The sequence below is a fragment of the Oncorhynchus gorbuscha genome, linkage group LG11 (genome assembly GCF_021184085.1).
Source record: "Oncorhynchus gorbuscha isolate QuinsamMale2020 ecotype Even-year linkage group LG11, OgorEven_v1.0, whole genome shotgun sequence".
Taxonomy (NCBI): Eukaryota; Metazoa; Chordata; class Actinopteri; order Salmoniformes; family Salmonidae; genus Oncorhynchus; species Oncorhynchus gorbuscha.
Window position 1 is genome coordinate 62,055,017 of NC_060183.1, and position 11,145 is coordinate 62,066,161.

Sequence of the window (11,145 nt, forward strand, 5' to 3'; positions counted from 1 at the left end):
GGGTGGTCACGAGAGTGCTCAGGGAGGTGTGTGGGGGTTTCCATCGGTGCGACTACGATGGAGAGTCCAGACCAGGTCTCCACCGTGCACATCTCCTCAGAATATGGTGATTTGGCTCTCGCCTTCTGTATGAAGAGGGTGATTAAATTACCACTTCATCGACGGGGAGATTGGCGATAAATCTCCTGGTAGACGCAGCACTTCCCAGGAGTCACGTGTATCTTCAGTCACAAGAGGAGACGGTGGCTATGGAAACGTATGTCTCCGAATCCCTGAGGCAGGGATACATTCGGCCCTCCACTTCACCTGCCTCCTCAAGTTTCTTTCTTGTGAAGAAGAAGGATGGGGGTCAGTGCCCATGTATTGACTATCGAGGTGTCAATCAGATCACTGTGAGGTACAGCTACACGCTGCCTCTCATCACCAGTGCGATAGAGTCAATGCACGGGGTGCGCTTCTTCACAAAATTGGATCTCAGGAGCGCTTACAACCTGGTGCGTATCCGGGAGGGGGACGAGTAGAAGACTGCATTTAGTACCACCTCAGGGCACTATGAGTACCTCGTCATGCCGTACGGGTTGATCAATGCTCCATCAGTTTTCCAGGACTTTGTTGACGAGATTTTCCAGGACCTGCACGGGCAGTGTGTAGTGGTGTATATAGATGACATTCTGATATACTCCGCTACCAGGATGTGGTTAGGTTTCTGCAGTCATATTGCCAGGACTGGCTGGGGGAGGGGGCAGCGTTCATCCCCTGGGCAGAGATGGCCCAAAACTCGCTCTGCCACTCCTCCACTAACCTCTCTCCTTTCCAGTGTGTACTGGGTTATCAGCAAGTTCTGGCACCGTGGCATCAGAGCCAGATCGAAGATCCTGCGGTGGACGAATGGGTCAAGCACTCAGAGGAGACCTGGGACACTGCCAATGTGCACCTGCAACGGGCCGTGAGGCGGCAAAAAAGGACGCTGACCAGCACCTAAGTGAGGCCCCGGTGTTCGGGTCTGGCTCTCGACCTGAAATCTGCCCCTCTGCCTGCCCTGTCGGAAGCTCGGTCTGCGGTTTTTGGGGTCATTTAAAGTCCTGAGGAGACTGAACGAGGTATGTTACAGGTTACAGCTTCCCCCAGATTATCGTATTAATCCCTCGTTCCATGTGTCTCTCTTCAGGCCGGTGGTGGCTGGTCCACTCCAGGAAACTGAGGTGCAGGAGGTTCCTCCGCCCCCTCTGGACATCGAGGGGGCCCCGGCGTATGCTGTTCGAGCTATCCTAGACTCGAGGTGTCGGTCGAGGGGCCTCCAGTACCTCGTGGAGTGGGAGGCATACGGTCCAGAGGTGAGATGCTGGGTGCCGGTGGAGGACATCCTGTACCCTTCATTGTTGCGGGATTTCCACCGTCTCCATCCGGATCGCCCTGCACCTCGTCCTCCGGGTTGCTGCTGGAGCCGCGCATCAAGGGGGGGTACTGTCACGACTTCTACCGAAGTCGGTCCCTCCTCTTGTTCAGGCGGCGTTCGCCGGTTGACATCACCGGCCTTCTAGCTACCGTCTATCCACTTTTCATTTTCCATTTGTTTTGTCTTAGTTTCACACACCTGTTTTCACTCCCACAATCCCCTGTTCATTATTTAACCCTCTGTTCCCCACATGGGTTTTGTGATTGTTTGTTGTATTGTGGTCTGTATTGTGTGGCTGTGTATATTACATGTATATATATTGATTTTTGAGTAAAAGTGTTTTTATTACTCATATCTGCTGTCCTGCGCCTGACTCATCTCACCAGCTACACACAGATGGACGACGTTACACTATGTAAGAAAAAAATACTGCAGTTTCCTAAGGATGTGAAGCGAGGCGACCATCTGTCTGTGCCATCTTGCTATGGTTATTGAGGCAGTTGAACATAATGGTCTTAATTACAAGCAATTACGCCAATGGGTGTAAGGCTTTATTATGATGAAAGTCTTTCCATGAAAGAACCAAGTCTCTGAATGCACAATGGAAACGGGTCCTCCTGTTGCTTTAGGAGTGAGAGAAGGGGAAATCTGAAGCAGAGAAGGCATCGCTCATAAAGAAGGAAGTCTAACCAACACCAACCAAAACAATCTGGTGTCCCTATGGCAACTGCACCATCGCCCTCAGATGTGGACACCCGTGGGAGGCGGAACATTTTTTAAGGTCTTGCTCATGGTTTATCCTCCTCATATACATGCCCCCGGCTATGGACACACACACAGCAAATGTGGAGAGAATTTTGGTGAGTTCCACAATCTCCAAACCAACACCCTCTCTTAAAGAGGCATAATTCAAATCTAGTAGGCTATATCAGTGCTTCCAGAAGTAGACTTAAACCTGGTTATAAATCCTTTATAGATGGTAGCTAAATGTAAAGTAACATGTTACGAAATCCCAACCTAATTGTATGTTTATCCATAACTGGGTTAAAATATGTGGGTTAGTCTAGACTGTTGAGAGGTCTGTAAGCAACAGTCCAGTGACCTCTAGCCCATATGAATCTTTGTCCCAGATACACTTCTCTGGTGGTAGTTGGCGTCCATTCTTGGCTGTCTCTCACTGCCATCTATCTCCAGCACAGGAGCAGGTGACTCCTGTCTCTTCATTTTCCCCCTAGTAAAGTCCAAATCCATGAAGAGCAAAACACAATCAAAGAGAGAGTGATATACAGAAAGTGTGAGGGATAGACCTCATGAGTGCAAACCAGATGACTTTACAAACCTGCCTGCTGCCATTCTGACTTTACCTCAACAACTCTGTCTGACATATGAGAACCACAACTCTGTCTGACACTTGACTGGGTCGCCCTCTTTTCACCTCTTTGTTGATGAATGATTATTTAAAGATAAAAAGAGTCATTACAAGACACCCCAATGACTGATATGGGAAATGTAATAGTAAATCATAGAATTAGATATTTATAATCTCCATTACAGAGTTTGGAGTTTCTTGTCAGGACAACCAGGTTTTGCTTATACAGTTGCATGAACTTGGCTGCCCCGTGTTGTTTTCATTTGAAATATTGCATGTGAATTCACTGTCTCATTGTAGTTGTGCAATAGTTGTGCAGTCTGCAAAGCTCTATGCATAATTCTCCTACAGGGTGAGTAAGTAGTCGTGTGTGGCTCAGTTGGTAGAGTATGGCACTTGCAATGTAAAGCTTGTGGGTTCAAGTCCCATAAGGGACCAATTAAAATGTATGCATTCACTACTGTAAGTCGCTCTGGACAAGAGTGTCTTCTAAAATGTAAATGTATTAAATGAAAATGATGCATGCATCAATGTGGCCGGAAGGTGTGTGTTATTATCATTCTGAGTGGTCAGCTAGCTAGCAACAATGACAAGAAGCTGCTGTGTGGGAAATCATAGGGATTTTGTTATTGATACTGTGTCTTGTTTTGACTGATTTCATGTCTGCTAATGATAAAAATTGCTAGATAGCTAAATTATGATGTATTTGAGAGACAAGTGCTCATTGTGCAAAGGTATGTATGTTTGTGTAAAACATTTGGAGACTAAATATAGTTTACATGTTTTCAACAGTCTAAGGTCGTGTCTACACTTGACACTTACAGTACTTTCAACTTCTGCTGTCAGATTACAAAGATCACATTGAAAGACAGGCCTAGATGCACAAAAGTTGTGGTCTGATTGTGTTCAGATCTGGCTGACCACATCAGAAGGTGGTCAGGGATGCATTGTGTGTGCATGTCTCCTCAGTCTGGATGTAGCCAAGCTACCAAAAGCGCATACAGTGGGTGACGTTATCAGCACTCCTCCCACAAGTCTCCTAAAAACGTGTGTTTTGGGACCGAGAGGCACCTTTTCATTATAATGTTGGAGGAAATACATTCCTAGCATATGAGGAACATGTTTGCTGGCCTCAAATGCTAGCCCTCTAGCTAATATTTTGAAAAACGATTTTAGAGTTATGCTAACCCGTTTGAAAACCCTTTAGCATTGCTTGCTAGCTACCGAGGTTAGCTTGCTAGTTAGCTGCAATAGTTAGCTACTGCCATCAGTTGTGTTATTATCATATTTTGCCTATTCCATATAATGCATAAGGACATTTGAATTTGGCTCGGGAATCCGGAATCACTGTGGACATGGTAGAGACATTTCAATGTAGGTGTAGATGCAATAGCGTTCGGAATTCCATGATCAGAACTATATGATCAGAATACTAAAGCTGCATGAACTGTCAGGTCTAGATAAGGCCTAAGCCAACCCTGTCTGTTTTACCCTATAGTTGCCTATGCATTGATTGTGTTGCTGAACAACCAACCTGTCTATAGGAACATATATTTTTCCTGGCCAAGTGACCAGAACAGAAAACTAGGTCCCAGTGTTTTGTCATAGTCAGGTGACATGGTCAGGATTCTACTCACTGATCTGAAATATTTTAATATTGAATACTGTTCCAGTCCCTGTAACGTCACAAATAACTTTTTCAGCAGTCATCTTTCCTCTTACACCATGATTATTGTGTCAATAAATCTACACTATGGGCTTCATTCATGATAAAGTTTGATTGGATGTCGAATCTGTAAAGATCTATGTCACAGCTCTGGAAATAAGGTCAAAATCATTGATCCAGAAATAAATGTAAATCCACTAGGTCTGGGAGGAGTACCCTATCAAAAGAACTATGCCTCCCTGCCTATTCATTGTTCCCTGGATCTATATCACGCATGGAAAAATAGGGTGCTTACTTCTTATTACTATCATGAACTGGATTTGTACTTTATTAACATGAACCGGATTTGTACTTTGTTCCAATTTTTGTCTAGAATCTGGCTTACTGTATGGTACTTTAAAATAAAGAAGACTTTTTTTGCATTGCTTTTTCACCAATATGTACAATAATGAAAAATGTTGGAACAAACCTCTAAGCAGTTTCACCTCTTCAAATCCCTCGGCTCTTTCCAGTGAGCTACTACAGCTGTCTCCACTGCAGAGCAACAGCGTGACAGACACTGCAGGCCTTTTGAGGTCACTGCATGCTTCTTCCTTCTCAAATTCAGAGGGTAACCACCGTCCGTCCACTCTCCAAAACAAACCAGAGGGATGCAGGGGAAGCCCCTCTCATGTCACAAGTAGGTCTTCCGGTCCAAATGTTGTCCTGTGTTCTGGTGTCACTTCATGAAACATCCAAGAGCCATGTTGTAAACCGTAACACTGTCAGCCATAGACGAGAGTGTACTAAGTTTGTATTCCTAAGCTCTCAAACCCTTGACGATCGGCTGGGTCTGCAAGTTCGCTCAAACCCACAGATCTGACTACTGCGGACAGCCTAGCTAATACTCATCTCTCTACAGACAATGTAATTCAGCAATGGATGATTTCAATGGCAATCTGCCTCTTTGTAGGGAGTCCCCTATGAAGGAGCCAAAATCAATACTGACAATCAGCTGTCAGTCGCACAAATCAGTGGCATGAAAGAGGTCAGTGCCTCCAGACATATTATATAGATATCAGAGTTGAAAAGCTACCCTTCTGTCTGAACAGTAGTGCAAAATAGTGATGTGTATTGTCAAGTTGTAAAACAAAAGTAACATTTATTTTTGGATAATAGGTGCATTTCATTATCTCTTTGAACTTGTTGGGAACCAATCCATTGGTTATGGACTATAATCTACACAGGCCCGGTAACAGGGATGGGGCAGATAAAGAGGGAAATCCTTGACTAAGCCATCTATAACTACATCAGTGTGATTTCAGCATTACAGTATTCATGAGGGCATTTACAGTGCAGTAATTTGTCATTCAAACTAATCCTTGCCAAATAGCCTATCTCTATTTATGAACCCTAATGTCACTATTTATAATTGTCATGGTGACTCTTGTATTTTGGCACTCTTCTCCCGGTTTCCTTCCATCACCATATGTCTCCATCTATTCTATCTTGGTTATGGCAGTGTTTGGTTAACAGGGCCTGTGCATGCCGAGTGCAGCCCTGCCTAACCCCACTACAGATAGCCAGACAGTGACTAATCCCCCTCAGGCCTGCATCCATCACAGAGACAAAAGCTTGGGTGTGAAGTCTACGGGGAAATCTCTGCGAGGATCAGAGTCTCTCTCTCTCTCTCTCTCTCTCTGAGTTTCCAGACTTCCGGACTGACTGACAACATGGTGAAGCCACCCTCTCTGAAGAATAGGAGAAGGATGTGGACTGTGAACAGTAACAAATAGGTTCTACTGTTATAAAGAGGAGCTTGTTCTTGTAACTTGGGTGATGTAGTATGAACTCAGCTTCTCCCCTGTGTCCTTGGAAAGAGTTGTGTTCTAACCTGAAAAAGAAAACGATCAAGAAACGTTTTTTATGTCAAAGGAAAATACAGTACAGTTAATTTGCTACAATACATGTCTGTACAATTGACCCTTCGCTAAGTCCCGCCCCCTTGATTACTGTTGCAACCTCGAACAACATTTTCCCGGCAAACCCACTTCCCCTTTTAACCACTGGGGAAATGCATTCACAACGATCTCAACCTGTGTTTTTAATACACAATGAAATTAAACACAGAATACCCCTTGCTGATCAGGAGACTCTAGGTTATGTTGTGGTGGACTGTCATTACAATTGCTTCACGGGTACCTGGTAAAATGTACGAGACAGATATTTCACCGGATGTATAAATATGAAGCATCTATTTGCCGTTTCCACTCACTACCAAATATGGTGGTGAGAGGAAGCCTGGTGCCTAGTACTGTGAGAAGATGGAGCAAAGATGGATTTTGGCAAACATTCTGCTCATTTTCTCATAGATTAAACATTTGATCTTAATACAGTTGTATTTTTCCACAACTAGAATCTGTTACGAACAGAGTGGACAAAGTTTGTAGAATTCATCCTTTGCCAGACTTTTAAAAAATTGTGTTGTTTAGAAGGAGTGCAAGTGTGAATTGAGTTATTGCACATGTGCACTTCACAGAGTAGGCGTTCCCTAACGGAAACATGCAAATACATGGTGGAACGTGCCGATAGGCTCTCGCTAGCTCGTGCTTGGCTCTGCCCACTTCCTTGCTTGTTCTGCCCACTATAATTAATTTGCTCCAGTTGGAAATTACAGGCTGTGGTCTATCTTAATTATACAAATCTTTGGTTGCAGTATGGCTAGCCACTGGCTCTGAATTCATTGTCAGCATACAGTCAAAGCTACTAACCATTTTTGCAGCTAACTAGCTAGTGCTCTCAAATAGTATCCTGATGTTGACAACAGATGAGAGTTATATTCATAACATGGCTAACTTAGCTAGCTAACATACATTTCATATTAAGTGGCTAACTAGCTAGCTTTAGCAATGCTTGGTGGTCAATGAGACGGGGAGCTAGCTAACTAACCAGCTGAGCTAGCAAACAATGCAACAAAAGTATGATTTTGGATTCTAAATATACTCCAACAGTTTCTGCATTTCAGGAATCACTGTAGCAAATATTCCTGGTGCACTGTTAAATTATTTAGCGATTTAAACAATTAATTTTGAGAAAAAAATATATTGTTTTTTTCCTCTGGCTTTCATGCGTTTGAGATGTGAGCTGCTCAAGTCCTGACAGTAGAGTGGTAAGGAGGAGTCAACCGTGTCCAGAAGCGACTTCACCATTCATTTTCTGTATTCAGGGGTCACTCAATTATTGTTTTAAGCTTTGTTTTACTATTGACAGTTACAGCTGATTTGGGGATTGTATATTGATTCACTGTCCTGAAATGTAAGTAATCAGATTTATTTGTTTCAATCTCTGAATTGTTTAATTTAAAAACTTTTCGCTGACAGTTCCTAATATCAGGACATTAAAAACTACAATATTCCTCCTGAATTAACCAAGTGTGCATGTGCGCCTGAGCTCATTTCCCCTGGCTAAACTAGCTGGCTAGTGGAATTATGCTAGTTTTTGGCCTCATTGCCAAACTTCATAAATACTGCACCCTCAACTTCAAAACACCTTTGCTAGTTATACAATCATTTAACTATGTAACGGCATTCAGAGGTGGAAGAAGGAACGGACCAAAGCGCAGTGTGGTAAGTGTTGATGGTGATTTATTCAAAACGAACTGAACACTGAAATACAAAACAATAAACGAAATAGTATCGTGTGGCCCAAAGACTCACACGGAAACAATCACCCACAAACCAAAAGTGAAACCCAGGCTACCTAAGTATGATTCTCAATCAGAGACAACTAATGACACCTGCCTCTGATTGAGAACCATACTAGGCCGAACACAAAAACCAACATAGACTGCCCACCCCAACTCACTCCCTGACCATACTAAAACAAATAATAAAATAACAGAACTGTGGTCAGAACGTGACAAACTACAAAATTTGCTGGAAAGAAACTTGAAAATTATTTATTATTTTGTTGAATAGTCATAACTGGTTCGCGATATCTGTTGTAAGATATCATTTCTACTTAACGCGGATCCAAGTTCAGTTTTGAGATCCACTGGCTTCATTGGCGTAGTGTTAGCAGGATGTTTCTGACTGGTCTTGGAACTGTGACAACGGGCAGCTTCTTCTCGCTTGGCTGGATGGGATATGTAGTGATTTTGCCAACTCAGCCAGATACAGTGCATTCGAAAAGTATTCAGACCCCTTGTCTTTTTCCACATTGTGTTACGATACAGCCTTATTTTAAAATTGATTAAATAGTTTTTTTTACTCATCGATCTAAACACAATGCAAATTTATTCAACGTAAAAAACTGAAATACATCGTTCACGTAAGTATTCAGACCCTTTACTCAGTACTTTGGTGAAGCACCTTTGGCAGCAATTACAGCCTCAAGTATTTTTGGGTATGACGCTACAAGCTTGGCACACCTGTATTTGGGAAGTTTCTCCCATTCCGCTCTGCAGATCCTCTCAAGCTCTGTCAGGTTGGATGGGGAGTGTTGCTGCACAGCTACTTTCAGGTCTCTCCAGAGATGGTCGATCGGGTTCAAGTCTGGGCTCTGGCTGGGCCACTCAAGGACACTCAGAGATTTGTCCCAAAGCCACTCCTGCATTGTCTTGGCTGTGTGCTTAGGGTCATTGTCCTGTTGGAAGATTAACCTAAGCTCGAGGTCCTTGAGGGCTCTGGAGCAGGTTTTCATCAAGGATCCGTTCATCTTTGCCTCAATCCTGACAAGTCTCCCAGTCCCCACTGCTGAAAAACATCCCCACAGCATGACTGCATTGTTCACTGTAAGGATGGTGCCAGGTTGCCTACGTCTGTAGGCAACCTGGCGTACGCTTGGCCTTCAGGCCAAAGAGTTCAATCTTGGTTTCATCATACTGGAGAATCTTTTTTTTCTCATGGTCTGAGAGTCTTTAGGTGCCTTTTTTCAAGCGAGAGGGCTGTCCTGTGCCTTTTACTGAGGAGTGTCTTCCATCTGGCCACTCTACCATAAAGGCCTGATTGGTAGAGTGCTGCAGAGATGGCTATCATTCTGGAAGGTTTTCCCATCTCCACATAGGAAATCTTGAGCTCTGTCAGAGTGACCACTGGGTTCTTGGTCACCTCTCTGACCAAGGCTCTTCTCCCCCGATTGCTCAGTTTGGCCGGGTGTCCAGCTCTAGGAAGAGTCTTGGTGATTCCAGACTTCTTCCGTTTAAGAATGATGGAGGCCACTGTGTTCTTGAGGACCTTCAATGCTGCAAAAAAATGTTGGTACTCTTCCTCAGATCTGTGCCTCGACACAATCCTGTCTCCGAGCTTTACAGACAATTCCTTCAACCTCATGGCTTGTTTTTTTCTCTGACATGCATTGTCAAGTGTGGGACCATATATAGACGGATGTGTGCCTTTCCGATTCATGTCCAATCAATTGAATTTACCACAGATGGACTCCAATCAAGTTGTAGAAACATCTCAAGGATGATAAATGGAAACAGGATGCACCTGAGTTCAATTTCATAGCAAAGGCTCTGAATACTTATGTGAATAAGGTATTTCTGTTTTTAATTTTTAATAAATTAGCAAACATTTCTAAAAACCTGTTTTCACTTTGTTTTCACTTTTCATTCTATCCATTTTAGAATAAGGCTGTAAAGTAACAAAATGTGGAAAAAGTCAACGGGTGTGAATGCTTTCCGAAGGTGTATACTACTCTTAATTATTTTTTAACTGACTATTGTATTTGTTCATTAAATCTGACTTTATAAAATGTATATAATGAGTAATCCAGGAATGTCACAAGTTAATTAACATGAAAAAACTCTATAATAAATGGCTAAATTATTTCCGAAACGATCTTTCTCATCACTCTGTTGCAAGGATTCCACTAGTTACCACAGCCACAAAGTAAAACTTAGCGATAGTGTACAAATTCATGAAAACAAAAATTCGATTTTTGATCTTCAATTAAGCATAGGGTTAGCAGTGTGGTTAATATTAGGGTTAGGTTTAAAATTAGATTTTAAAAAGAGAAATTGTAGAAATAAGTAGGATTTATGACTTTGTGGTTGTAGTAACTAGTTACGACCGTGTTGCTAGCATTGGAGTGCTGCGATTGGTTTCCCAGATGGCTGGGGCGGGGCTTAGTGAAGGGTCAATTGAGTACAGTAGAGCATATCCTCAAAAGGCCTGGAACCAATGAACCAGATGTCACACAAATTCTCCTTGACCTGTCCAGAGAAAGACACATTGGATCGTTTTGGCTCACTACTACTCATTTCTATTTGCAGGAAGACATTTTTAGAGTTTGAATAAACATGCAAAAGTATTTTAAACCTTTTTTCCCACATTGCCAGGCTGAATCCTTTCATGTATTAAAATGCGTCTAAAGCGATTATCACAGTGTGGGAGTCATCACCCGCTCAAACACAGACCACAGCTCTCAAAATTATTTAGAATTTTTACATCGTCCAGCCCCCAAGGTTACTTCAAGGCTGCACAACAGTCCAACCAAAACCCTAATACAACAAAAATGAAGAAAGACTTTCATCTTTATGATAGGAAGAAGAGAGTTTGAAATATATGTCAATAATGGGCAGTGTAAAACTTGTCGTAAATATTGATGGTTTTCTTAATGGTTCCCAGGTCAGAGACTGAAATGGACAGCTTCGTGGGGTTCTTTGATCCTGTTTCTAACAGGGCTGCCTCGGAGGCATCCAGGGAAAGCTAATCATTGGCTCGCTGATTTACG